This window comes from Nycticebus coucang, chromosome 9, assembly GCF_027406575.1.
Source record: "Nycticebus coucang isolate mNycCou1 chromosome 9, mNycCou1.pri, whole genome shotgun sequence".
In the NCBI taxonomy this organism is placed as follows: Eukaryota; Metazoa; Chordata; class Mammalia; order Primates; family Lorisidae; genus Nycticebus; species Nycticebus coucang.
Window position 1 is genome coordinate 114,229,428 of NC_069788.1, and position 26,057 is coordinate 114,255,484.

A 26,057-nucleotide genomic window follows, 5' to 3' on the forward strand; every position below is an offset into this window, starting at 1 on the left:
TCTGACTCCACCTACATCCATTCAAATCAGGTTCTTTCTTCTTTATTTTCTGATTCTGTACTTTTGTTCATATCCACTCCTATTAGCAAATTTTATTTATTTATTTATTTATTTTGAGACAGTTCCATTATGCTGCCCTCGGCAGAGTGCCGTGGCATCACATCAAAGCAACCTCAAACTCTTGGGCTTAAGGTGATTGATTCTCTTGCCTCAGCCGCCCAAGTAGCTGGACTATAGGCACCTGCCACAAGGCCTGGCTATTTTTTCAGTTGTCGTTGTTTTAGAAGGCCTGGGCTAAAGTTCGAACCGGCCAGCACCCTATCCACTGAACTACAGGCACCACCCATATTAGCAAATTTTAAATGTATGAAGATAGTCAAGAAAGTAGACAACATAGTAGTATTATAAAACTAGAATAAAATATTATATACAATCATACTCATACAAATGTAGGGCTCCCCCGAATGATCGGGTATTAACAAATAAGACATTCCTCCAAAGACACTTTAATTCAAATTCCTCTTACTATTTGCTCTGTTTGTCATTAGAATGAGTTTTTTAAAAGGCAACTCTATTTGGTGTGGTTGGGAACTGCTCCTTTTTCTTATGTTCTGGAGAACATAAAAATAAGAGAAGAATTTAGTGAGAATAAGTTGTTCCTAATGAAAAAGAAAAAGCATTAGTAAATGCTTTACAGCAGTTGTCATATCATAGTTCCACAGGCTGTTAAAAATGTTTGCTAGACCAAAGGATTTCATATCATTTTCCTTTTTTTAGGACAAAGAAGAAGGCTCTGAATAATAAATAAGCATGATGAAATAATTCTTAAGTGAACTCAGGCTGGGCCAAACTCAGTTCAAATTAGTTCAAAGTTTTATTTTATTTTATTTTTTTTTTGTAGAGACAGAGTCTCACTTTATGGCCCTCGGTAGAGTGCTGTGGCCTCACACAGCTCACGGCAACCTCCGACTCCTGGGCTTAAGCGATTCTCTTGCCTCAGCCTCCCGAGTAGCTGGGACTACAGGCGCCCGCCACAACGCCCGGCTATTTTTTGGTTGCAGTTTGGCCGGGGCCGGGTTTGAACCTGTCACCCTCGGTATATGGGGCTGGCGCCTCACCAACTGAGCCACAGGCGCCGTCTAGTTCAAAGTTTTAACTCAGTTCAAATTAGTCACAGCCAAAAATAAAAGGAAAACTCTATAAGCATTCCTTTGCTTCTATACATTTTTAATATTTGTATATTATACTCAGCATTTAGATAATATAATTTTATCTGTTACAATCTACCCTTGAACAATATGGGTTTAGACAGTGTGGGTCACTTACATGCAGACTTTTTTCAATAAAAATGACATGGAATATGCCTGCCCCGCTGATCCCCATGCACCTTCCCTGCCCCCAACACAGTGAGACCAACCTTCCCCTCTTTCTCCTCCCTGCCTACTCAACATGAAGACCACGGGGATGAATACCTTTATTCCGATTAGTTTCCACTAATGAATAGTTAAGTGTATTTTCTCTGCTTTATGATTTTCTTTTATTTATTTTTTTTTTTTATTGTTGGGGATTCATTGAGGGTACAATAAACCAGGTTACACTGACGGCATTTGTTAGGCAAAGTCCCTCTAGCAATTGTGTCTTGTCCCCAAAAGGTGTGGCACACACCAAGGCCCCCACCTCCCTGCCTCCTTCCCTCTTCTGCTCTTCCTTTCCCCACTTGCCTTATGATTTTCTTAATAGCACAGCCCTTAGTTTATTTAGAGATACAGCATATAACAAATAACATATAAAATCTTATGTTAATTGACTGTTTATATTATTGTAAGTCTTCCAGTCTACAGCTGGCTTTCAGTAGCTCAGTTTTGAGGGAGTCACAAGTTATATGCATATTTTCGAGGGAGCACCCCTAACCCCGACATCATTCAGGGGTCAACTGTACGTATTCTGAGTTGTCTCCCTCTGTACTCCTGATGCCAACATACTTACCAAAACACCCTGACAAGGCTGCTCAGGATTAACGTGTGAGTTATCTGCTTCTTGGAGTTAATAGATTCAAAGTCCCATTTTTATTTAATCTACTGTCTCTGTCCATGAAGTATGTCTGAACAGGGAACTCTATTGGATGTGAACAAGCTGCTCTCTCATGTTCTAAGGAAGACATAACTTGTTAGAATAATGAGGAGAAAAGGCACAGGGTTCATCAGAGCACCATGAGGGGTCAGATTACAACTCTACAGGCTGGACAGCCAGGGAGGAAATGTTTTCCAGGCTTCCTATTACTGACCTCTGAATCTTCTAGCGTCACTCTACTGTCAATATAAGACATTATATTGAGTTTATATTGAGTTATTGAGTTTCTTGCTACCACCAAGAAAAGTCTAAAAGAACATGCCATTGTACATTTATTTGACTTTTCCTTTCACACCTACTGCGTGGTCAGTGATTTTCATGCATTCTACCAGCAAACACCACATTATGTAAATACCATATTTACATAAATGTGACCACTGTTGTTCTTTTTCAACTTCAGGAAAAGAAGTAGGGAGCTTTTTAATTTCTTCAATTGCTCTCTCATTAAAAGCAGAAGGCTAGAATGCAAATAACCAAACTGAAATAATAGATAAATTTAAATATCTTACTTACCTATGAATACACAATTATCTAGATAAGGAAAACCACAATACTTGGGAGAACTAGTCAAATGTTTTAATCTGTAAAGCACACAATTTACTCAGATCATTATGAATTAACATTATTCTGGGTATTTAGAAAGAATATGTCAATGTTTAAAAATTTTAAAGTGAAAGAAAAATGCAACGCTTGTTCAATTGAATGTTTACATGTACTCTGGAACAATGCTTCTCAAAAAATAATAATTAAAAGAATGATTAAAATTAAAAAATTATTTTAAAAATTAAAAGAATGGTGGATTTAATTAGATGCATACAAAATTAAATATAAGATTTAAATAAAACACAACGTTTTGTGGATATGGATGGGTTTTGGTGGGTTCAGGGTTTGTTTTTCAGTATTGCTAGATTCTGTTTTAGATATCCCTCAAGTGGGGAGACAGCACTTAGGAAGGAAGCATCTGCTTTGAAGACCAAGAGTCGTTTCACCAGCAGCTCTGGAAACTGCCCACCATGAACTTCCTCTTCTGTTATCTGAGCAGTCCTGAGTGAGCATGATGCACCAGAGAAGAATCTCCCACCTGACCTAACAGACCAACCCTCTCAGCATCATCAGACCACTACCATTCAAAAAAGTGGCGGAAAAGCCTAGGGGCACGGGTTATTAAACTGAACTACCCAATCCAGAAGACAAGGTGCCACTGCCATTATGTAGAAGCTACAAGTGCAAGGCCTCCTCACTCAGCCTACGTGACACAGCAGGACTGAAGCCAGAAAAGCGGCTACAAGACAGTACAGTGAACACGGCCTGCTGAGATCACATTCTTCCCTACACACCCTTCCCTGTGAGTTATCTCAGGAGACTCTGAGCAGACAGTCCCACACAGATACCAGGTGGTGGGATATTAGTAAAGGTTTGGGGATATTATGTTTTTTCTAAAGGTTCTCTTAGATATTTTGTTAAAGTGAAAATCACCTTTCTGTTGTTTAAACGTGTTGCGTTGTTAGAATGGAGACTACTTTGGTGCTACTTCCTATCACATAAAGTTCTCTAGGTTGGTTTCCTTGTATTTCATTGTAAAGTTATTAGAATTGTAACTGAGGCAGATCAGAATTAAGAGGCTACTCTTGCTATTCTCTAGAATCACTGGCCTTCTGATAAAAAGTTTGTTTGGGCCTAATCCCCATCTCTGCATATTGGATGGACAGTGACAGGAGGCCGGACCCTCTTTGTCTGGTAACAGCATCTAGAACAGCGGTTCTCAATCTGTGGGTCGCAACCCACAGGAATTGTATTAAAGGGTCCCAGCATTAGGAAGGTTGAGAACCACTAATCTAGAATATAAGGCCCCTGCTAAAAGCTAAAAACCGTCATATTCAAGTTTATCGACCAGGAGTTACCCTTATTTAAGAGTGTTTAAATGCCACAAAACATACAGGAACTCCACTGAAGATGAACATTTCTATAATATATGCACGTACTCAAGAGAAAAAGAGTATATCTTGAAAAATAACTTCCGAGACTGAGGTGAAAAACAGAAGGCACTTAACACACACTGATCTTCTCTTCCTTCTCCAGCACCAGAGCATTCCTGCAGACTGCTTACCTCACCGCTAAGCAGTTCCAGAAGACCCCAAAGATGTTCCATTTTCAAAGACAATTTTTCAGTTGTACTGCACATTTAAAAAAAAAAAACTGGGTTCTTCAAATGGCTAAAAATTGCAGAGATCTAAAAATCTTTCTTTCTAATAGATTCCACCTCTATTAAAGAAGAATGACACTGGGAATGGTCAAATAAATGCAACTAGGAAGTGTCCTAATGTACTTTAAAAACATTTTCGGAGATAATCATTCCCCAATTTCTCTTACTGAAATTCAAGGAAGGCCAGAAATAGTGAGCCACTTTGAAAGCTCCAATTACCCAGCCCCCTAAGCTCTGCACAAAGGTTTAAGGAGGTTGAAGTGCAAATAACTTCACTGTCCTTTACAGGTTACAGTCTCTCCAGAAGAGATGACTCCTTAGGCAATTTTCTTCTGACAAAGCAGCAGATAAGAAAAATCCCAAGGTCTTTGTTTAGTATCCAGCTGAGATCAAGGTTAAGTACAAAGTAACTAAACCAAAGAAAGGAACACACCCTCAGAGTTTTAACATATCAGAAAATGTCTCTCAATCCCAATGAAGCTGTTATCTTTCTTAATAAGAGAACATCCTTTTATAATTGTTTAAAATGTTCTAGCTATTCAGATGGGATAGCCTAGGATAGAACGGAGTTTCTAACCAAGACTAGCCACAAGCAATCAATCACTCTAAAACCAAAGGAAACATATTCATCACTGTCAGTCGGAGTAGAACGTCCAGCCATCTCTCAATCGTTCAGGGTAAGCTCAGCAGTCCAAATCATACACCCACACATCAGATTTAAGCTCCTAGAATATGGGTACAGGTGTACGTTCTCGTCAAATTTTAAGAAACAGATTGTTTTTATTACACTTACTATGGAATACAAACATAAGTCTGTAACAGAAAATCTTATTAATTTAAATAACCAGAAAAATATCTGAAATGGTAATGGTGGCTAATGCCTACAATCCCAGCTACTCAGAAGGCTAAGATGGGAGGATCACTTAAGGCCATTAATTTGAGACTATCCTGGGTAACAGAGTGAGACCTCATCTCTAGCTCTACAAAAATAAATTAGCCAGGTGTGATGGCACATGCTTGTGGTCCCAGCTGCTTGGGAGGCTAAGGCAAGAAGACCACGTGAGCCCAAGAGTTGAAGGGTACAGTATGCTATGCTCACAACGGCTCACTCAGCTTGGGCAACAGAGTGAGGCCCTGCCTTGAAAAAAATAAATACATAGAAAAGAAAAAGGAAACAAAAAGATCTCAACTGTAAAGATGACAATGCTGAATTCAGAAACCAATGACTAAAACTGTGTGTTTCCCATCCTCTCCTTTTCCTTCTCTGCTGCTCAGCAGTGAAACAACAAAAGGGGGAAAGATAGAGGGAGGAAATCCCTAACTCACATTTGACGAATCAAACTTCTGCTATAAAGAGCAGTGGTGTGACTGACATTCCTTCCCCAGTGTGCTATTGTGACTAATCCACCAACTCACCTCACTCCATTTCAAAGTTAGTAGCAAATTCTTGTTTTTCAGTCCAACTTGAAGTAATCGCTGAAAACCTAGATTAAAATAATTATGAACTTTAGTGTAAGTTATTTTCAAATTTTGAAAAACACACAACTTTACTTCATACTAAGTAAAAGGGGGGTAAAAAAAAAATCACCACTACTAATCAAAACATAATTGTGCAATGTTATACTTTGCTCTAAAATTCTTTTAATCTCTTTACATTCAACACACACATAAAACTTAAGCCACCCAACAGCCATTCATTGTATGTGTAAAAAAAAAAAAAAAAAAAAAAAAACAATAAAATGACTTTGGGATGGCCGTACCACCACTTGTGTATAACCACTATTCCAAAGACTGATTCTACACAGGGGCAACTTTGTACTACAGGGGACATCTTACAGTATCTGGAGACATTTTTGGTTGTCACGGGTTAGGAGTTGCTATTGGCAACTAATAGGTGGAAGCCAGGGTTCCTGCCAAACATCCTACAAGGCACCGAACAGTCCCCCCTCCCCCCAACAATGATTACCTTGCCCAAAATGAAAAGAGTGGTGAGGCTGAAAAATCTTGCTCCAAAAGCAACCAAACATTCTGATTATCTAAAAATTCTACAATTCTCACATTGCTCATTTCAGGTAAGTAATAAGCTACCACCAAGGTCATAAAGTATTTCCTATGAAGGCTAAGCTCCTTATTGGTTAAAGAATACACATGCATGTTCAATAGTAGTAATCTGCACCACATGTACCCATTTCTAACAACGCTAAAATAAGTCAGAATACAATGTCCACAAAAGTGCCCAAGAAACAAAGTTTTTAAAATTTGCTGAGGTTAAATGCTATTTCAACTTACATTAACTGTCAAACCCTGTTTCCGATAACATAAAATGGAAGCTAAGAAGAGTAAAAATGAGCTTAACTTGGTGTGACTCAGACATATTCTGAATTCTTGCTAAGGACAACAGGGGAAGTTTCTCTTCCCAGCCTGCCACCCTGGACATTGGGATGCCCATCTTTTATTCAGCCACATATAAAAGCACAGATATTCCAGATACTAGAACTTGCAGCATTCACATGATTGACCTACCCACAGAATACATAAAGAAATCTATAACACGCAACATATATGCTTTGTTTTGTTAATCTTAATGAATGAGCTATACCTAATTACATAAATAAGACAGACCCGGCAGCCGATCTGCCCTAGTAATCCACTTAGGTACGTGAATAAACATGCATCATCTAAACTCACACAAAGGGTACAATTTATGAACACACATAGAAAGATTCCATCAGAATTATTCCTTTCCACTGGACAAGATTTCCATACGTGTCAAATGGGCTTATTCTAACTAAAGATCGACTTCTTCCTGAAATCCTTAGTGCTACACAGGAACTGCCTAAATCAGACAGTAACCCCAGGCAGCAAGTGGGCCCCAGGCGCTCATACCCCAAAGGACCAGAGGTCCGGCCATCCAGGGGGTGCCTATGGCTGGGGCAGGACCTCAGTCTGGGGCTCCCTGCAAAGTGCTGGGCCCTCTGGACCAGGCAACTCTGTGGGAACTGGATACTTTGCTCACCCAGAGCTGAAACTGAGTAAATGGGGCAGACGCATGTTCTCGATTCAAGGTGCCTGTGAAATCAGCAGAGTTCCCCCCAACTCCACCACCAAAAGTTAACTGGGGTGGGCAGCTCCAGTCCCGAGCCAGAAAAATCACCAGGTCAAAAAGACCTCTTGATATCCACAGTGACTAAGAGAAAAAAGCAACGCTACAAAGGAAGGCAAGCCCCAGAACTCCTGGGAAGGTTCGGAAGTGGTAGCAAAAAGTATGGAATCTAGGCCCTACCCCCATTTTTCTAGATTTAAATTGGTCTTTAAATTAAAACTCATAATAAAATTTCAAAACATAAAAACACTTTCTTTTTTTCCTCTCTTAGCAGTAAAATATATTCTGTTACAAAAAAGAAAGGTTGCTCAATTTGCTGTCAAAAGCAATCCGGAGAAGGCCACATACACTGTAAAAGCAGCGAAAAAATAAATAAATAAATAACAAAATGCTAAAGAAAAGTCTGATGTGTGGGCGTATACTAAGTGCAATATAACTACCACTCTGGGTAGTTTAACTCTGGTAGTTAAAGCTCTTTTCCTTGATCATTCTGAGAAATATGAAAATTAGTATAACTGCTAAAGGTAAGTTTGTCCTCCAACCTATCCAAGGAAAACAAACCCTATGATAGATCATAGTTATGCCAAAGAAAGAAAGATATGGGGGCCAATTCGGTCTTTAAATGTTTTTTTCTACCAAGGGGAAAGGACAAGATCCCACCAGACAATTTACACACGATATTCTCATAGAAAGAAGACTATTCTGACACTGAACCTTATCCCCATAGCAACCCTACACCCAAACCTGACTCATACAAATTTCTGCACCAGGACCAGTTTGCCTCATAGAGGTTGAGTATCCCTAATCTGAAAATGTGAAACATTTTTAGTGCTGACATAATAAAGGAAATGCTTATTATAGCATTTGAGATTTCAGCTTTTCAGATTAGGGATGCTGACCTGATAAATATAGTACAAATATTCCAAAATCAGAAGAAAAAATCCAAAATCCTAAACATTTATTTTTGGTTAAGAGTATCAAGCTGTCCGTTTAATACTAAACCTCTGGGGACTAACCAGTCATGAAAATGAATGTGAGCGAGATTATGAATTAGCTACAGCCTCACATCCACCACTCTACCCAATTCCCTTACCCTGCTATACTTTCTGAAAACTCTAAATTCTAAGATGGGTCCAAGTCTTTATAAAGTAAATTAAAAGCTTATTGGTACATATTCAATACTGCAATAGATACACTTGTAATGGAAAAAAGAAAAAAAATATATGAAACTCTTAAACAGCTCACCAGCAAAATGAGGAGGAAAAACAGCATAACCAAAGTAAGTTAAAATTAAATATAATATTATCATTGAATACAATAAAGTGCCATATTTTTGTAAACCATACTTTTTCTGTTCAAAAAAGCAGGATGTTCCAAAAGCAAAACACATGCCACATAAATAATGGGCATGGAAAGAATGTATTAATGAGATGTTGGTAAATATTTTAAAAGCCAGCATATGAAAAGACTAATCAAGATCTGACAAGAAGCCACACTGGGCCAGCAGGTGCAAGACAAGCCATCCCAGTACTTAGTTCTGCTCACAGGCCGTTACTTTACCTCAATTTGGAAGAATTCCTCAGTCTTTCCTTGACTCAAAATCTTGACAATTTTGAAGATTGCAGGCCAATTGTGTGGAATGTTCTTTAATTTAGGTTGTCTGGTGTTTCCTTTGATTAGAGTCCAGCTGTGAATTTGCAGAGGGAACCCATGGGACTGCTCCTTGCCCTGTAGTCTATCAAGTGGTGTACGATTTCTAACTGTTTCCCTGACTGGTAATGTCAACTTCTATCATTTGATTAAGGTGGTACCTGCCAGATTTCTCCACCAGAAAGTTACTCTTTTTCCCTTGTAATTAAGAAGTATTTGGTTGGGTGATAATATAAGGCTATGTAAATATCCTATTTCTCAACAAACATTTATCTAGTACTTTTCAGTGTCCATTGATAATTCTTGGCCAAATTATTATTCAATGGTTGCCGAAAAGTGGTTTGTTAGTCCAATAATAAGTCCCCATAATTTTAGTGGAAAAATAGCATTTAGAAACCATGATCTGGGTGTTAGCTGTACTTAGTGAACAGTTTGTCACTGTTCCCAGACCCCCTAAGTGGAAAGAACAACGCACGCGTACACACACACACGCTTCTGTGTTTTCTTCTGTGTACGTACACTGAAAACCATGCGTTTCATACAGACACCTGAATTCCAATCCAGTGCCAAGGGTTCACCACCTAGTTTTCACCCTTTCCTTCCCAACAAGAGTAGTGAATCTGCTCCCATTAACCTTAAAATATTAATTTACTGGATTGATCCCATACACCCCCATCATGTCATATAGTGCTACCCTTCCCTTTGATTTGGCATCAGAAAAAAACTTATTTTAACTAAAGGACCAAGAAGGGAGTATTTTAGCAAGACAAGAAAAGGGTTTTTTTTTTTTTTTTTGGTAAAAACCACTCTATTCCAGCCATACCACAGAAAAAACTGCAACCCCACCCCCACGCCGAGGCCAAGATGACAGCCAGGAGCACTACACTCTCCTGGAGGAGACCCCTAATTTATGTCATGATGCCCATTTTTACAGAGGCCAAAAAGACAAACAATGTACTGCTTACGTATTTACTTATTTTAAAAAGCAAGGGAATGCTGAACCTAAAGTTCAGGACAATGGTCACCTCCAGAGAGAGGTGGGAAGATGGGATCACAGAGGAACACACCGCAGCTTGTGTTCTAGCTGCTACTGAAGGCGTGCATGCCCTAAGCACAAGTTCCCTGACATACAAGATTCGAGCCTCCCCAAACCTCAAGAAAGTCCTTCAGGAGGGTCTCAATTTCACATCTGAGATTTACTGCCTGTGGCCACACACTAATGAGCAAGAGCTCAGGTGCAAACCCACACCTGCCGACCACAACCTCTTCCTGCCATTCTCTCGGCTGCCCTCGACACAGGGAAGATGGGGACAGGCAAGAGAGGTGCAGGTATGATATGGAATCAATTGCCAGCTTCCAGGTGAGATTCCTCCTGGGCTTCTTCTGATCTGTTTCCAGAAAAGTTTTTAGGGAACATGCGAGTGCTGATCCAAAACCCGGGGAGGGGGGAGGAGGATCGAAAGAGGGTAGAAAACCAGATCAGGCCGCACTTTATACTTCAACAGCAAGAGCAAAGTCAACAATCCTTTAGGGAAAGTCTCACATTCTGAAGGATACAAAGTCTGTTCCATTTTAGTCACTAAATAAAATTCTTTTTCAGAGGGCCCTGATAAAATCTTATTGCTAGTTATCTTTGTTTTGTTTAATTTTGAAGTTGGGAAACAGGTGAGAGAAGACCATCAAACCATTCATGACACAGCCTAAATATCGAAAAAGGATAAAGCATTTATCCTGTAGCACAAAACACAAAATTAATGACAAAATGGTGAGCTCTTTTAAAGAACTTATAGAAAGGGATACTAAGGCAAAAAGACATTTTACTTCTCAGTAACGAAGACTGAATATCTTGGGAGGCTTAAATACCACTCTACGATCTGGGGGTGTTTTAAGACTGTTTCCTAAAAACTAAAAATACGGATCTACAAAAAGCAAAAAGCAAAAGAATAAGGTTATCTATCTTATCAAAAAATCAGACATAACTCCATTTCCAGTAGAAATATCTCCAGAGCCCGTTAAAGTCATTAAAAACAACTCAGGTCACCTGGAGAAACCTCACAGCCCACAAGATGATTTTATGACCTTAGTTCATCCTTCCTAAGATAATCTTTAAAATGGAATTAAACCTCTTCATTGATCTCCTATTGTTGGTGGACTGTAACTGAATCGTAATTTTAAGCCTAACTGCTCCCTGACTCCCCCAAACCTTGGTAAGCTCCACCTTCCTCTCCTCTCAACCTTTTCTAAAAAGGAAAAACCTAGACACACCAAAGAAAATGTCACAGAGCAAAAGAAATGAAAGGACATGTGCAAGACGGTACAAAAATAAATCAGACTCATGTAAGCTTCGTATTGCAGCCTAAAACTATCACAGTGTATCAGGAAAGTGAAATCGTTTGCTCAGTACAATGAACAGGTGAGAAGCACAAAGAAAATAAACTCTCAGGAAGGCATTTAACAAATGGCCCATGCAGGGTTGGGATTTTTTCTTTTTTAACTTTTTAATTACTTTCTTTCTCAAATCAGCTGCTGGCATTAGCAAAACAAGAAGTTTGGAATCCTATTTAGCCACTTAAAAAGATGGAGACTTTACATCGTTTGTATTAACCTGGATGGAGGTGGAACACATTTTGCTTAGTAAAGCATCACAAGAATGGAAAAGCAAGAATCCAATGTACTCAATTCTGATTGATATAAAGGGATACTAAAATACTAATTGATATAAAGGGATACTAATACTTGCAGGTTCCCTAAAACTGATGAGGAAAACTGATGACTTATTCAGTCATGTGGGTGATGGGGGAAGTGCAGACTGGAGAGAGGGAAGGGGGAAGGGGTGGTTGCCGTATGTGACACACCTCTAGGAGGTGGAACACAACCAGAAGAGGGACTTCACCTAACAAATGCAATCAGTGTAACCTAGGTTCTCTGTACCCTCAATGAATCCTCAACAAAATAAAGAAGTTATCCTGAAGGATATCTGAATGGGCTCGGCACCTGTAGCTCAGCGGCTAGGGTGCCAGCCACATACCCAGGAGCTGGCAGGTTCGAACCCGGCCCAGGCCTGCTAAACAACAATGACAACTACAACAAAAAACTAGCCGGGTGTTGTGGTGGGCACCTGTGGTTCCAGCTACTTGGGAGGCTAAGGCAAAAGAATCACTTAAGCCCAAGAGTTGGAGGTTGCTATGAGCTGTGATGCCACAGCACTCTACCGAGGACCACATACTGAGACTCTAGTCTCAAAAATAAAAAAAAAGTATATCCGAATGAAGATGACAAACTGAATTAATTAATCTACAGGCACTTGCTTCCTTCCTCCTGCTCCATCAAGTGTAAGTGATCACAACACAACTATTACCCTCAAAAATTAAGGAAGAATAGCCCATCTTTCATACAGATTTAAATTTTTATTAAAAAGAGTTATCTCAACCTCAAAATAGAGAAAACCCTGAAACATATTGAAGACTTTATTTGTAAACTCCTAGAAATGAATTTTGAGCAAAAGTCAATATGGCGCATTGAAAAATAAATCCACCCAAGCTAATCTAATTGAGGCAACCCACTTAACAGGGGACTCAAGAATTGTTATTTCTTAACTTTTAACTGATTTGACAATTCATGAAGACACAAGAAAAAATGCTGTTCCCAAAAAAGCACACACCAATGGTTCTTTGATCCCAAACACCAAAAAACTACTTCTTATTCTTCCTTGCCCTGAAATTCTATGCATAAAATTTCTACACATTGAGTCAAGCAAATGGAATAAATAGTTGAAAAAGGCTATAGTCAGCACCGCTCAAGATAATCATTACATCCCTTGTAATATACAAAATACAGTACATTAGAAATGTTTACAGGTTTATTCTGTCCATCTTGAAGCTTATCTATCTCAGCATAAGTCACCCAAATACTCTGACCAAAAACCTACAATTCATTCTCCATTTCCTTCTTCCAGCCCTCACATACCCATAAATTCTGACAAGACCTATAAATTCCACCTCCCACGGACCACCATGAACCCTTTACCTCTCTCCATCCCCACTATAACCACATGGTCCAAGCCACTACTGTCTCTCAACTAAACAACCACCGCAGATTCCTCATTAATCTCCTTTCTACCCATGATCATTTTCCACAGAGCAGTCAGACTAAATTTTTGGAAATCTTATTAGTCCTCTGCTTAAAAACCCTCCAAGGCTTACTATGGCTTTAGATGCCAAAAAATTTGAAGGATGTAAAATTTTACCCTACTTGTAAGCTAATGACGTAGTTTATCGAGGCTATTTGGATGCCAGCAGAAGACGTCAGACTCCAGGGTCAGAGACAAAGGACTTCTTCACTCACTTCAGCAATAGCAGTGGGCAATATTGGCTTTTTGTTTTGTTTTGGTGCCAGTCCCTCAAGCCCCATTTCCCAGCTGGTGACACAAAGAGGGCAAGATGACACCTACACAACATGTAGGCTGTGTTAAAAGAGAATAACCCTGAGCTCAGTAAACAGGAACCTTTCTGGTTTAACCCCAGAAGGAGATAGTGTCTTTATCTTCCAAGGTTGCTCACTGTACAAATCATCCTTCAAAAGACAGTCCAGAATAGAGATATTATACATAGAAACACATGAGATATAGAGTATTATCTCCCAACATTAGAATAAGAGCCAAATCACTTTCCACGTTCTGTAACGTCCTATGTGACTGGTTCCTGTCTCTTCAATTTCCTATGGAAACTCTGTCTCCCCAGCTGACTGTGCTCTAGCTCCAGGGACCATCTTTGATGACTGTCAATAAGTCAAGTTCTTTCCTGTGTCAAGGATTCAGCCTGCGCTGGTCATTTTGTCCGAAATGCTCTTTGCCTGGCTGATAAGTCACCTCCTCAGAAAGACCTTCCCTAGTCTATCTAAATTTAGATACTACACTCATTTCTTTATTTCCTTTTTTTTTTGGCTGGGGCCATGTTTGAACCCACCACCTCTAGCATATGGGGCCGGTGCCCTACTCTTTGAGCCACAGGCGTTGCTCACTCATTTATTCATTCAATAAACATTTATTGAGCATCTACTATGTACCAATCATTGTTACTATAAGCACAATAATTTCTTTATCTACCTTTCTATTTACTGACAGTCATCCTCTAAAGTGGAAACCCTATCTTTTAATTCATTCCCTAAATGCCTGGAACTTAAAATTTTATATTAAACTGTTGGATAAATGAACAATTATTAAAATACTAAGAAGTGAAATATTTGCAGATCAACGTGGACCAAGAAGTTGGCATTAGAACTGCAAGTCCTGAATTCAAACCCAGAGTCGGCATGTAGGGATGCCTCAGCACTTCTACATTTTCTGTAAAACGAGGAAAATCCCCCTCCTGCCTAACTTACAAGATTATTATGTGAGGATTACATGACAGAATTTAAATGAAAGCCCTTGCAATGCTAAATAGAATTTAAGACCTGTAACAAATTGATAGTTTAATAGTCATGAGATAGCCATTCATTCAAACAAGAATACATTACACCCTACTCTAAGGCTAGCCCTATTACTATAGAAACCCACAATAAAAACACATGACAAGTGAAATTAGAAAACATTTTGGTCTTTAGTAACTTGAAGGAGGATTATTGTTTCCTCTTCAAATGCTCTTCAGACATGCCTTTAAAAAATTCAGATAAAAGGTAAGTGGACTTCACCTGCTCTGCATTCTGGAATATTAAAAGAATGCCTTTTTGTTACTTGTTATTTTTAAGCAAGCCACTCGAATACAAACTTAAAAAATGTTAATGTTAACCTGAGTGCCCTCAGTGTCAATCTCCAAAACAGTGACTTTTTAGTTTTCTGGCAAAAGTTATGCAATGCATTAATTTTGTCTGCTTTTACTGACTTTAAGTGAAACAAAACCATGGTCTCCGCAAGGTGGGATGTATGTGTGTGTGGTGAAAGCAAAGTAAACTTTTCTTTTCTTTTTTTCTTTTTGAGACAGAGCCTCAAGCTGTCACTCTGGGTAGAGAGCCCTGGCATCACAGCTCACAGCAACCTCCAACTCTGGGCTCAAGCGATTCTCTTGCCTCAGCCTCCCAAGTAGCTAGGACTACAGCAGGCACCCGCCACAACACCCAGCTATTTTTTGGTTGCAGCCATCATTGTTGTTTGGCGGGCCCAGGCTGGATTCGAACCCGCCAGCTCCAGTGTATGTGGCTGGCACCTTAGCCGCTTGAGCCAGAGGTGCCGAGCCAAGACAAAGTAAACTTTATCCAGGAGGCCAACAGAAGAAAAAAGAGCAATCATACCGCAGTGTGAGCACAGGACTGGCAACTTAAGACCGCAAATCAGACCATCAGCTCAGACAAGCCACACAGCTAGCTTGAATTCACCCACAAACTCATTTTCTAAAACCTCACAGCTCAGAATTTAACTTAAAAGGGTATTGCTTCTATGATATAAAGTGACAATGAAGTACAAAGTGATAACAATGACAAATTTTTATGTACACAACATTCATTAAGAAGACAAATGAGAGTGCAGGGGGTGGAGGCACACATATCTGCAGTCCCTGCCACTTGGGCGGTGGAGGCAGGAACGTGAGCCCAGGCTGCAGTGCACTCTGATGACATCTGTGAATACCCTCTGCACTCTACCCTGGGCAACAAAGCAAGAGCCTATCTCTTAAACAATAAATAAATAAATAAATAAAATAAAATAAAGCAAAATAAAAATAGAAGAGAATAACTCAAATATTTCTAGTAAGAAGATAAATATTTAAGGTGATAGATCTCTCAATAACACTGATTTGGTCTGTACACATATGAATATATTATCACATGTACCCTGAAACATATATATTTCTTATATATCAATTTCAAAAAGGCATAATTAAAAAACAAGGAAAATGTGAAATGTGAAAATGAAAATGGAATGTGATACACTGGGCTAACAAAAAGAAGGAATAACACAAATCAGAGCTTCTAAAAACTAAATTGAAAAAGAAAATTGAGGGCAAGAAGCACATGAGAAATGTGGAACTGCCAGGAAAGATGCCCAGCTTAAGAGGAACAGATGTAGATGTACATACAAGTAATATTAAACAGAGATATATTTCAATATGCAGCATATAATTACATTCAGTTGCTCTTTACTATACACGTGAGGAGCTCTCAAAAAATGCCTCTTTACATCCCTTTACCGTCTTCATTAACCACAAATACAAAATCCAGGGCATCCAGAAGCTTCTACCTTGATATTAATTTAAATAGTCAAATGTCTAAACCTGTCTTTCGATTAAGTAATTTCCCTTACAAATAACGAGAGTCACTATTTGAGCATCTGGATTACGCCAGACACATTATATTCTATACTTCAAATAAATACAACAATTGTAGGAGACAGGTATCATGATCTCCACTTTACCAAAGCAGTCAAATCATACATCTTGCCCAAGATAAACTAAGAAGTACAGGAATTTAAACCAAACACAGTCCTAGATCAACATTCTTGCTCTTTTTATACCATTCTATATTGCTTCTCACGTTAGTAATGACTGTGTTCCCAGGACAGTATGTATGAACAAGCTCGAGTCATCATTCCTTTTAATCCCTAGAATACCCGTGCAAGGTAGTCATTATTAGCCACTTTCTTTCTTCATTTGAGCAAATAGACTCAGGATAGTTATGTAACATGACCAAGGTCACACAGCTAACTTAATAATAGGGCGAGCATGGATCCCAACCCAAGTCTATTGATACAAAGCATTTGTTTCTACAATAGTATTGTGGACTCTCCACCTTAAAGTATTTAGAGTTATAACTGAGTCATTAGTTATAATTACTAGCTTATGATCAACAATCCTACACAAAAAGGTATATTGTTAGCTGCAAACTACATTAAAATATGTATTTTATAAATATTTTCAGAAAAAAATGGAAAATACAGCAACAATATTGTGATATTTATGAGTAATAGGATTACTGGTGAATTTCTTATTTCTAGTTTTCCCTTAATTATGATAATTTATCAAAAGGTTAATATTTTCTTAGCATTCACTTAATACTTTATATCAGTAGCCATGCCTGCAGTATTGGGTAAAATGAGCACACTAATTGAGAAAAGTAATATGACGGAAAATGTTTTAAAAGTACACACAAAAACCTTCCATTTTAGTATAAACATTTTTCTTTTTGTTTTCTGAAAGCTATCAAAACTAAATTGTTTGTAAAACATGATAAAGTTCAAACATAACTCGAGCACTGTACAAAGAGGTGGACAACAAAGAAAAACACCCCATATAATTAAACCACCCCCCATTAAGTGATGCTACCAGAAACCAAAAGAGAGGGATTCAGAATCCCCTCACTTGGAAGAAATGTTCACAGGAAAATTACTAAAACCAGCCACGCCAATTTAACTTGAAAAAAACACCCTTGGAAACTATGGCACAAAATATTCATGTAAAAAAAAGTTAGTTTTGAGGAGGCGGAGCAAGATGGCAGCCGAGTAACAGCTTCCTTGCATCTGGGCACCGTGAGTCTGGGGAGATAGGACTCCAGGCATCTCTGGCTGGTGGGAACTGCCTATCATCACTCCTATGAAGATACAGGGAGTCAGCGAGAGACTTCTGGACCCCAAGAAGAGGACTAAAACAGTGGAAAACCAGCAAGTGGTAGCGTGTGTTCAATCCATCTAAACCCGCCCTCAACTGTAAGTTCAGTAGCAGCGAGACTGCAAACCAGAAATGCCTTACCTGTGAACTGTTTTGGTGTCCTTGGACTTGGAACTCAGCAGAACTGCCTTGGGGAGAGCCTGAACGGGAGTGCGGAGAACTTTGGCCTTTGTCTAGGGCACCAGTCTGAGCCGCTGAGCCAGACGGAGCTAATAGTGTTTGGCTCTGGGTCACAGGCAGCCATTGTGAGCGATATGCCCCGGCAAGCTCCGCCCTCAGGGTAGCTGAGCTAGAACTGGGTGGGAGCTGGTAACCCAGCCACCAAGTAGCCTAAGGGCGGGGTCTGAGCTGCCTTGCAGCCCTAACCCTCGGGGGCAGAGGGACACCAGTTTTGGCACACAGGGTAAGTGGATAGCCACTTCAACAGTGATTCCAGCGACAAGCCCTTCCCTGGGAAAGCTTCTGCTCAGCAAGTGAACAAGTTAAAAGTGCCTTTTAAGTGGGCTGAAGAGAGATTTAGGGTGTCTACCTGCTGGGGTTTGAGAAACTAGCAGCCTCCAGTCATATCAGAACTGTGATTAACATCTCAGACCCCAGAAGACCATGTGTTGCCCAGACAATATTCAATAACATATACATACTGCTTTGTTTTTGGTTGTGTTGTTTTTTTTTTTTGGTCTCGTTGTTTTTTTTATTTTGATGTTGTGGATTGTTGTTTTGTTTTTTAAGTTCAACCTTTTCCATACAGATCCTTTCTCTTTCTCAATTTTTCTAGTTTAATTATAATTTCCCATTGCTGCCTATTTCAAAAATTAGAACTTCATTTTTGTTAGTGTTTCTACCGCTATGGTTTGGTTTTCCACCCAACTTTATCCCGTAAAGTTTTCTGTTTGCTTGTTTTGGTTTGATTTATAGCATTTTTGTCTTTCCTCTCTACTTGGTGGAGGTGGGGTACTGTGTCTGATCAGGTTAGCAAAGAGCTGCTGACCTCAAGGGAACCACCCAACTGGGCACCCCCAGAAGGTGGGGTTTTTTTTAAGGTTGTATCAAAGTACCCTACTGTACACCTATATTGCTCTGTCTCCCTCTTTCTGTGTCTCTCTTCTTTTTGTCAAAATTCCTTTGACCCACCCCCTCTCCTTTCTCTATTTTTCTTTGTTTTTCTTATCACTCGGTCCTCCTTTCTTTCATCCCTTTTTTGCTCTTAAACCTTCTCACCCTTCTGGTCCAGTAACCCTTAGTCCACAGGCACGAGAACTTAAAGAGCAAGAGGTAGTGAAAGGAAAATTAGGGCAAGGAAACAGATAAAAGAAATCACTCATGAGGAAGAATCAACAGAAAACTCCAGGCAACATGAAGAACCAGTCCAGAACAACCCCGCCAAGTGACCATGAGGTAGCTAATGCAGAGGATTCCACCTATAAAGAAATGTTAGGAATGACAGAAAGGGAATTTAGAATACACATGTTGAAAACAATGAAAGAAATGATGGAAACCATGAAGGAAACTGCTAATAAAGTGGAAAGTAACCAAAAAGAAATTCAAAAACAGAATCAAATAAGAGATGAACGATATGAAGAATACAAAAAGGATATAGCAGAGCTGAAGGAACTGAAACAGTCAATTAGGGAATTTAAAGATGCAATGGAAAGTTTCAGCAACAGGTTAGACCATGCAGAAGAAAGAATTTCAGAGGTAGAAGACAAGTTTTTGAGATAACTCAGATAGTAAAAGAGGCAGAAAAGAAGAGAGAGAAAGCAGAACGTTCACTGTCAGAATTATGGGACTTTAGGAAGCGTTCCAACATACGAGTTATAGGAATTCCAGAAGGGGAAGAAGAATGCCCCACAGGAATGGAAGCCATACTAGAGAATATTATAAAAGAAAATTTCCCAAATATCACCAAAGATTCTGACACACTGCTTTGAGAGGGCTATCGGACCCCAGGTCGCCTCAACTCTAACGGAGCTTCTCCAAGACACATTGTGATGAACCTGTCCAAAGTCAAGACGAAAGAAAAGATTCTGCAAGCTGCCAGGACTAAGCGCCAGTTCACTGACAGGGGCAAATCCATCAGAGTGACCGCAGACTTCTCTAATGAAACTTTCCAAGCAAGAAGACAATGGTCATCTACCTTTAATCTACTTAAACAGAACAATTTCCAGCCCAGAATTCTGTACCCTGCTAAGCTAAGCTTCAAAATTGACGGAGAAATCAAATCATTTACGGATATACAAACATTGAGGAAATGCACCACAACAAGACCAGCTCTACAGGAAATACTTCAACCTGTTCTGCACACTTACCACCACAATGGATCAGCAGCAAAGTAAGAACTCAGAAATCAAAGGACAGAACCTAACCTCCACACTGATGCAAAAGATAAAACTAAGCAATGCACTCTCACCAAATAAGACGAATAGAATACTACCACACTTATCAATTATCCCAATAAATGTTATGGCTTGAATTCCCAACTGAAGAGACATAGATTGGTTGACTGGATTAAAAAACACAAGCCATCCATTTGCTGTCTGCAAGAAACACACCTGGCTTCAAAAGACAAATTAAAGCTCCGAGTCAAGGGTTGGAAGACAATTTTTCAGGCAAATGGAGTTCACAAGAAAAGAGGAGTTGCAATCTTATTTTCAGATACATGTGGATTTAAAGCAACTAAAGTCAAAAAAGACAAAGATGGTCATTTTATACTGGTCAAGGGAAAAATACAACAAGAAGACATTTCAATTCTAAATATTTATGCACCCAATTTAAATGCTCCCAGATTCTTGAAACAGACCTTACTCAGTCTGAGCAATATGGTATCTGATAATACCATAATAACAGGGGACCTTAACACTCCTCTTACAGAGCTGGACAGATCCTCTAAACAGAAATTAAACAATGATATAAGAGATTTAAATGAGACCCTAGAACAACTGTGCTTGATAGACGCATATAGAACACTCCATCCCAAAGATAAAGAATATACATTCTTCTCATTACCCCATGGAACATTCTCCAAAATTGATCATATCCTGGGACACAAAACAAATATCAACAGAATCAAAAGAATTGAAATTTTACCTTGTATCTTCTCAGACCATAAGGCACTAAAGGTGGAACTCAACTCTAACAAAAATGCTCGACCCCACCCAAAGGCATGGAAATTAAACAATCTTCTGTTGAATAACGGATGGGTGAAGGAAGAAATAAAACAGGAAATCATTAACTTCCTTGAGCATAACACCAATGAAGACACAAGCTACCAAAACCTGTGGGATACTGCAAAAGCAGTTTTGAGAGGAAAATTCATCGCTTTAGATGCCTACATTCGAAAAACAGAAAGAGAGCACATCAACAATCTCGTAAGAGATCTTATGGAATTGGAAAAAGAAGAACAATCGAAGCCTAAACTCAGTAGAAGAAAAGAAATATCCAAAATCAAATCAGAAAACAAAAGAATCATTCAGAAAATTAATGAAACAAGGAGTTGGTTTTTTGAAAAAACTAAATAAAATAGATAAACCATTGGCCAGACTAACAAGGAATAGAAAAGTAAAATCGCTAGTAACCTCAATCAGAAATGATAAAGGGGAAATGACAACTGATCCCACAGATACACAAGAGATCATCTCTGAATACTACCAGAAACTCTATGCCCAGAAATTTGAAAATGTGAAAGAAATGGATCAATATTTGGAATCACACCCTCTCCCTAGACTCAGCCAGGAAGAAATAGAGCTCCTGAACACACCAATTTCAAGCACTGAGATCAAAGAAACAATAAAAAATCTTCCAACCAAAAAATGCCCTGGTCCAGATGGCTTCACTCAAGAATGCTATCAAACGTTCAAGGAAGAGCTTATTCCTGTACTGCAGAAATTATTCCAAAAAATTGAGGAAGAAGGAATCTTCCCCAACACATTCTATGAAGCAAACATCACCCTGATACCAAAACCAGGAAAAGACCCAAACAAAAAGGAGAATTTCAGACCAATCTCACTCATGAATAGAGATGCAAAAATCCTCAACAAAATCCTAGCCAATAGATTACAGCTTATCATCAAAAAAGTCATTCATCATGATCAATTAGGCTTCATCCCAGGGATGCAAGGCTGGTTAAACATATGCAAGTCTATAAACGTTATCCACCATATTAACAGAGGCAAAAATAAATATCACATGATCCTTTCAATAGATGCAGAAAAAGCATTTGATAAAATCCAGCATCCTTTTCTAATTAGAACACTGAAGAGTATAGGCATAGGTGGCACATTTCTAAAACTGATTGAAGCTATCTATGACAAACCCACAGCCAATATTTTACTGAAGGGAGTAAAACCGAAAGCTTTTCCTCTTAGAACTGGAACCAGACAAGGTTGTCCTCTGTCACCTCTACTATTCAACGTAGTGCTGGAAGTTCTAGCCAATACAATTAGGGAAGACAAGGAAATAAAGGGAATCCAAATGGGAGCAGAGGAGGTCAAACTCTTCCTCTTTGCTGACGACATGATCTTATACTTAGAGAACCCCAAAGACTCAACCACAAGACTCCTAGAAGTCATCAAAAAATACAGTAATGTTTCACGATATAAAATCAATGTCCACAAGTCAGTAGCCTTTGTGTACACCAATAACAGTCAAGACGAGAAGCTAATTAAGGACACAACTCCCTTCACCATAGTTTCAAAGAAAATGAAATACCTAGGACTATACCTAACGAAGGAGGTGAAGGACCTCTATAAAGAAAACTATGAACTCCTCAGAAAGGAAATAGCAGAGCATATTAACAAATGGAAGAACATACCATGCTCATGGATGGGAAGAATCAACATTGTTAAAATGTCTATACTTCCCAAAGCAATCTACCTATTCAATGCCATTCCTATCAAAATAGCAACATCGTACTTTCAAGATTTGGAAAAAATGATTCTGCGTTTTGTATGGAACCGGAAAAAACCCCGTATAGCTAAGGCAGTTCTCTGTAACAAAAATAAAGCTGGGGGCATCAGCATACCAGATTTTAGTCTGTACTACAAAGCCATAGTGCTCAAGACAGCATGGTACTGGCACAAAAACAGAGACATAGACACTTGGAATCGAATTGAAAACCAAGAAATGAAACTAACATTTTACAACCACCTAATCTTTGATAAACCAAACAAGAACATACCTTGGGGGAAAGACTCCCTATTCAATAAATGGTGTTGGGAGAACTGGATGTCTACATGTAAAGACTGAAACTGGACCCACACCTTTCCCCAGTCACAAAAATTGATTCAAGATGGATAAAGGACTTAAATTTAAGGCATGAAACAATAAAAATCCTCCAAGAAAGCATAGGAAAAACACTGGAAGATATTGGCCTGGGGAAAGACTTCATGAAGAAGACTGCCATGGCAATTACAACAACAACAAAAATAAACAAATGGGACTTCATTAAACTGAAAAGCTTCTGTCCAGCTAAGGAGACAATAACCAAAGCAAAGAGACAACCTACACAATGGGAAAGGATATTTGCATATTTTCAATCAGACAAAAGCTTGATAACTAGGATCTATAGAGAACTCAAATTAATCCACATGAAAAAAGCCAACAATCCCATATATCAATGGGCAAGAGACATGAATAGAACTTTCTCTAAAGACGACAGACGAATGGCTAATGAACACATGAAAAAATGTTCATCATCTCTATATATTAGAGAAATGCAAATCAAAACAACCCTGAGATATCATCTAACCCCAGTGAGAATGGTCCACATCACAAAATCTCAAAACTGCAGATGCTGGCGTGGATGTGGAGAGAAGGGAACACTTTTACACTGCTGGTGGGACTGCAAACTAGTACAACCTTTCTGGAAGGAAGTATGGAGAAACCTCAAAGCACTCAACCTAGACCTCCCATTTGATCCTGCAATCCCATTACTGGGCATCTACGCAGAAGGAAAAAAATCCTTTTATCATAAGGACGCTTGTATTAGACTGTTTATTGCAGCTCAATTTACAATTGCCAAAATGTGGAAACAGCCTAAATGCCCACCAACCCAGGAATGGATTAACAAGCTGTGGTATATGTATACCATGGAATACTATTCAGCCATTAAAAAAAATGGAGACTTTACATCCTTCGTATTAACCTGGATGGACGTGGAAGACATTATTCTTAGTAAAGCATCACAAGAATGGAGAAGCATGAATCCTATGTACTCAATTTTGATATGAGGACAATTAATGACAATTATGGTTATGGGGACAAATGGCTAACAAACACATGAAAAAATGGGAAAGAGGGAAGGAGAGAGGAGGGTGGGGCCTTCGTGTGTGTCACACTTTATGGGGGCAAGACATGATTGCAAGAGGGACTTTACCTAACAATTGCAATCAGTGTAACCTGGCTTATTGTACCCTCAATGAATCCCCAACAATAAAAAAAAAAAAAAAACCAATATCCTACCAGTAAAAAAAAAAAAAAGAAAACAGCTTAAGGGAGAGATAATTACAGCACCATTACAAGTGCTAAAACAGAAATTCATGCCACTGGATTGCATGATAACATAATTATCACCTTTAAAAAAATTAAGTTGTTCTGAAAAGAACTGATTTAATAAACAGTGACATACACTCTTGTACAAAGTGATAATGAATAAAATAATCTACGTTAATAAAAAAAAAAAAAAAGTTAGTTTTAGTGACTATTCAGGCAGATTACCAGTAATCTGAACAAACTATTAGGGGGCTCTGGAATGTTGTTTAAGCTAAACAACTAATCAGAATATAAATGCCCACATTCCGTCAAATTAACTTTTCAAAATGTACTCTTCTCATTTTGTTCAAAGACCCTGTGTCCTGTTCACTACACCTCTTCTGAAGCATTGCTCCCGCACTGTGGAGGCTGCAGCCTGGCACCACCTGAAAACCAGAGGTGCAGAACTTCACTTCCTAAAGGAAACCACCACTTAGCTATTCACTGCGTCCTCTGACAAGAACAGAGCATTTTAGAAGCCATCTACTCTCACTCCAACAGAAGAGCAGTACGGGATCAGGAGGTCACAGGGCAGCTTCAGCTCTTTCCAAAATGTTTTATGACCTGAAGCAAATATGGCAAAATATTAAGATGTGATGACACTGGAAGGCATTATATATTATTTCTTACCCTTTCCAGTTTGTTTCAAATATTTAAAAATTAAAAACAGTAATAATGTTTAATATGTATAGTATAACACTTTTCCTCTTAGTGGATGTGTATTGATCAAAACACACACAGTCTCAACGTCCCTCTGCTGACATCAACCCCAAACATTCCCAAAGTTTAATTTGATCTGTTGTAAGACATGAATTCAGAAAATTTGCCATATAAGATTAAAAAAAACAAACTTTATTTAATGATAGTCACAAGTCACCTGAGATGGTCTGTGTATACTGTGAATTCATTTCTAAGATGAACCAAGTAGGTTTACTTCTTGAAAGGGCATACTTCCCGATCTGATAGTCCTGACCCCGACAGAGCACAAGACATCTCTCAAAGTGTGCCATCTAGTTTTCACACCAGAAAAGTCACTTTAGTTATCAGAGTGACAAGAAGATGTATTAATGTCAAGTTCACAGCCTCACAGAGTAAACTTTAAAAATTTAGTTCTTAAATTCTGTTCTCTCTGAAACAATCAGAATCTCCATGTGCATGGTGCTTCTGACCACATGGGCAAAAGGCACTACATGGAAACTGCTCTGATATACAGGAAGCAGATGGGGCGGATAATGCAAACGGTTAATCAACTGCTTCCTTCTTCCCTCCACCGGAATTTAACAAACATTCAGTTAAGGACAAAACAAAAACTCAAGTGGTAGTTCACAGCCCAAGCAGGACTTGAACCCGCTTACAACCTAATTCATGGGGAAGGATTCTTGCAACAGGGTCATCTAACAGTTGACCAAAGCAGGATAATAATACAATACAGTTCAATAATAAGGCAGTAATACGATTCAAAGTCTAAGTAAGTCTAATTTCAAGGACAACAAAGGAACATAAAAGTTAGAACAGTAATCTTCAACAGGTGTGCCACAGCATACCGGTGTGCCATAAGAGGATGTTAGGTTGGCCACGAAAGTTTTTAAACATTAATTAAATTATTTTCCAAAAGAAGTTCAAAGCACAGTAAGTAAATTCTTTTTTCCCACTCTTTTTCGGATCACCATAATTTAAGTGTGCCACAGAAGTTTAACTTAGGTTCAAGTGTGCTGTGAGATAAAGAAAGCTAAAAAACACTGGGTTAGAAGATAATTCAATGGGATCAAGAAAGAACAATGAATAACTTAAGTTT

The 26,057-nt window shown here is 38.8% G+C and overlaps 1 protein-coding gene across 14 annotated transcripts in view; it reads right to left on the reverse strand.

The window, feature by feature from the left end:
- SIPA1L1 (signal induced proliferation associated 1 like 1) overlaps positions 1-26,057 on the reverse strand; it is a 434,009-nt gene that overhangs the window by 339,005 nt on the left and 68,947 nt on the right. For 9 of the 14 annotated variants that reach the window (XM_053601212.1, XM_053601207.1, XM_053601210.1 and 6 more), the window contains one exon: positions 5,750-5,817. The exons of the other annotated variants lie outside the window; for them this stretch is intronic. The gene's annotated coding sequence lies outside the window, so the exon portion shown is untranslated. The remainder of the gene's footprint in view (positions 1-5,749; positions 5,818-26,057) is intronic. 14 annotated transcript variants of the gene reach the window in all.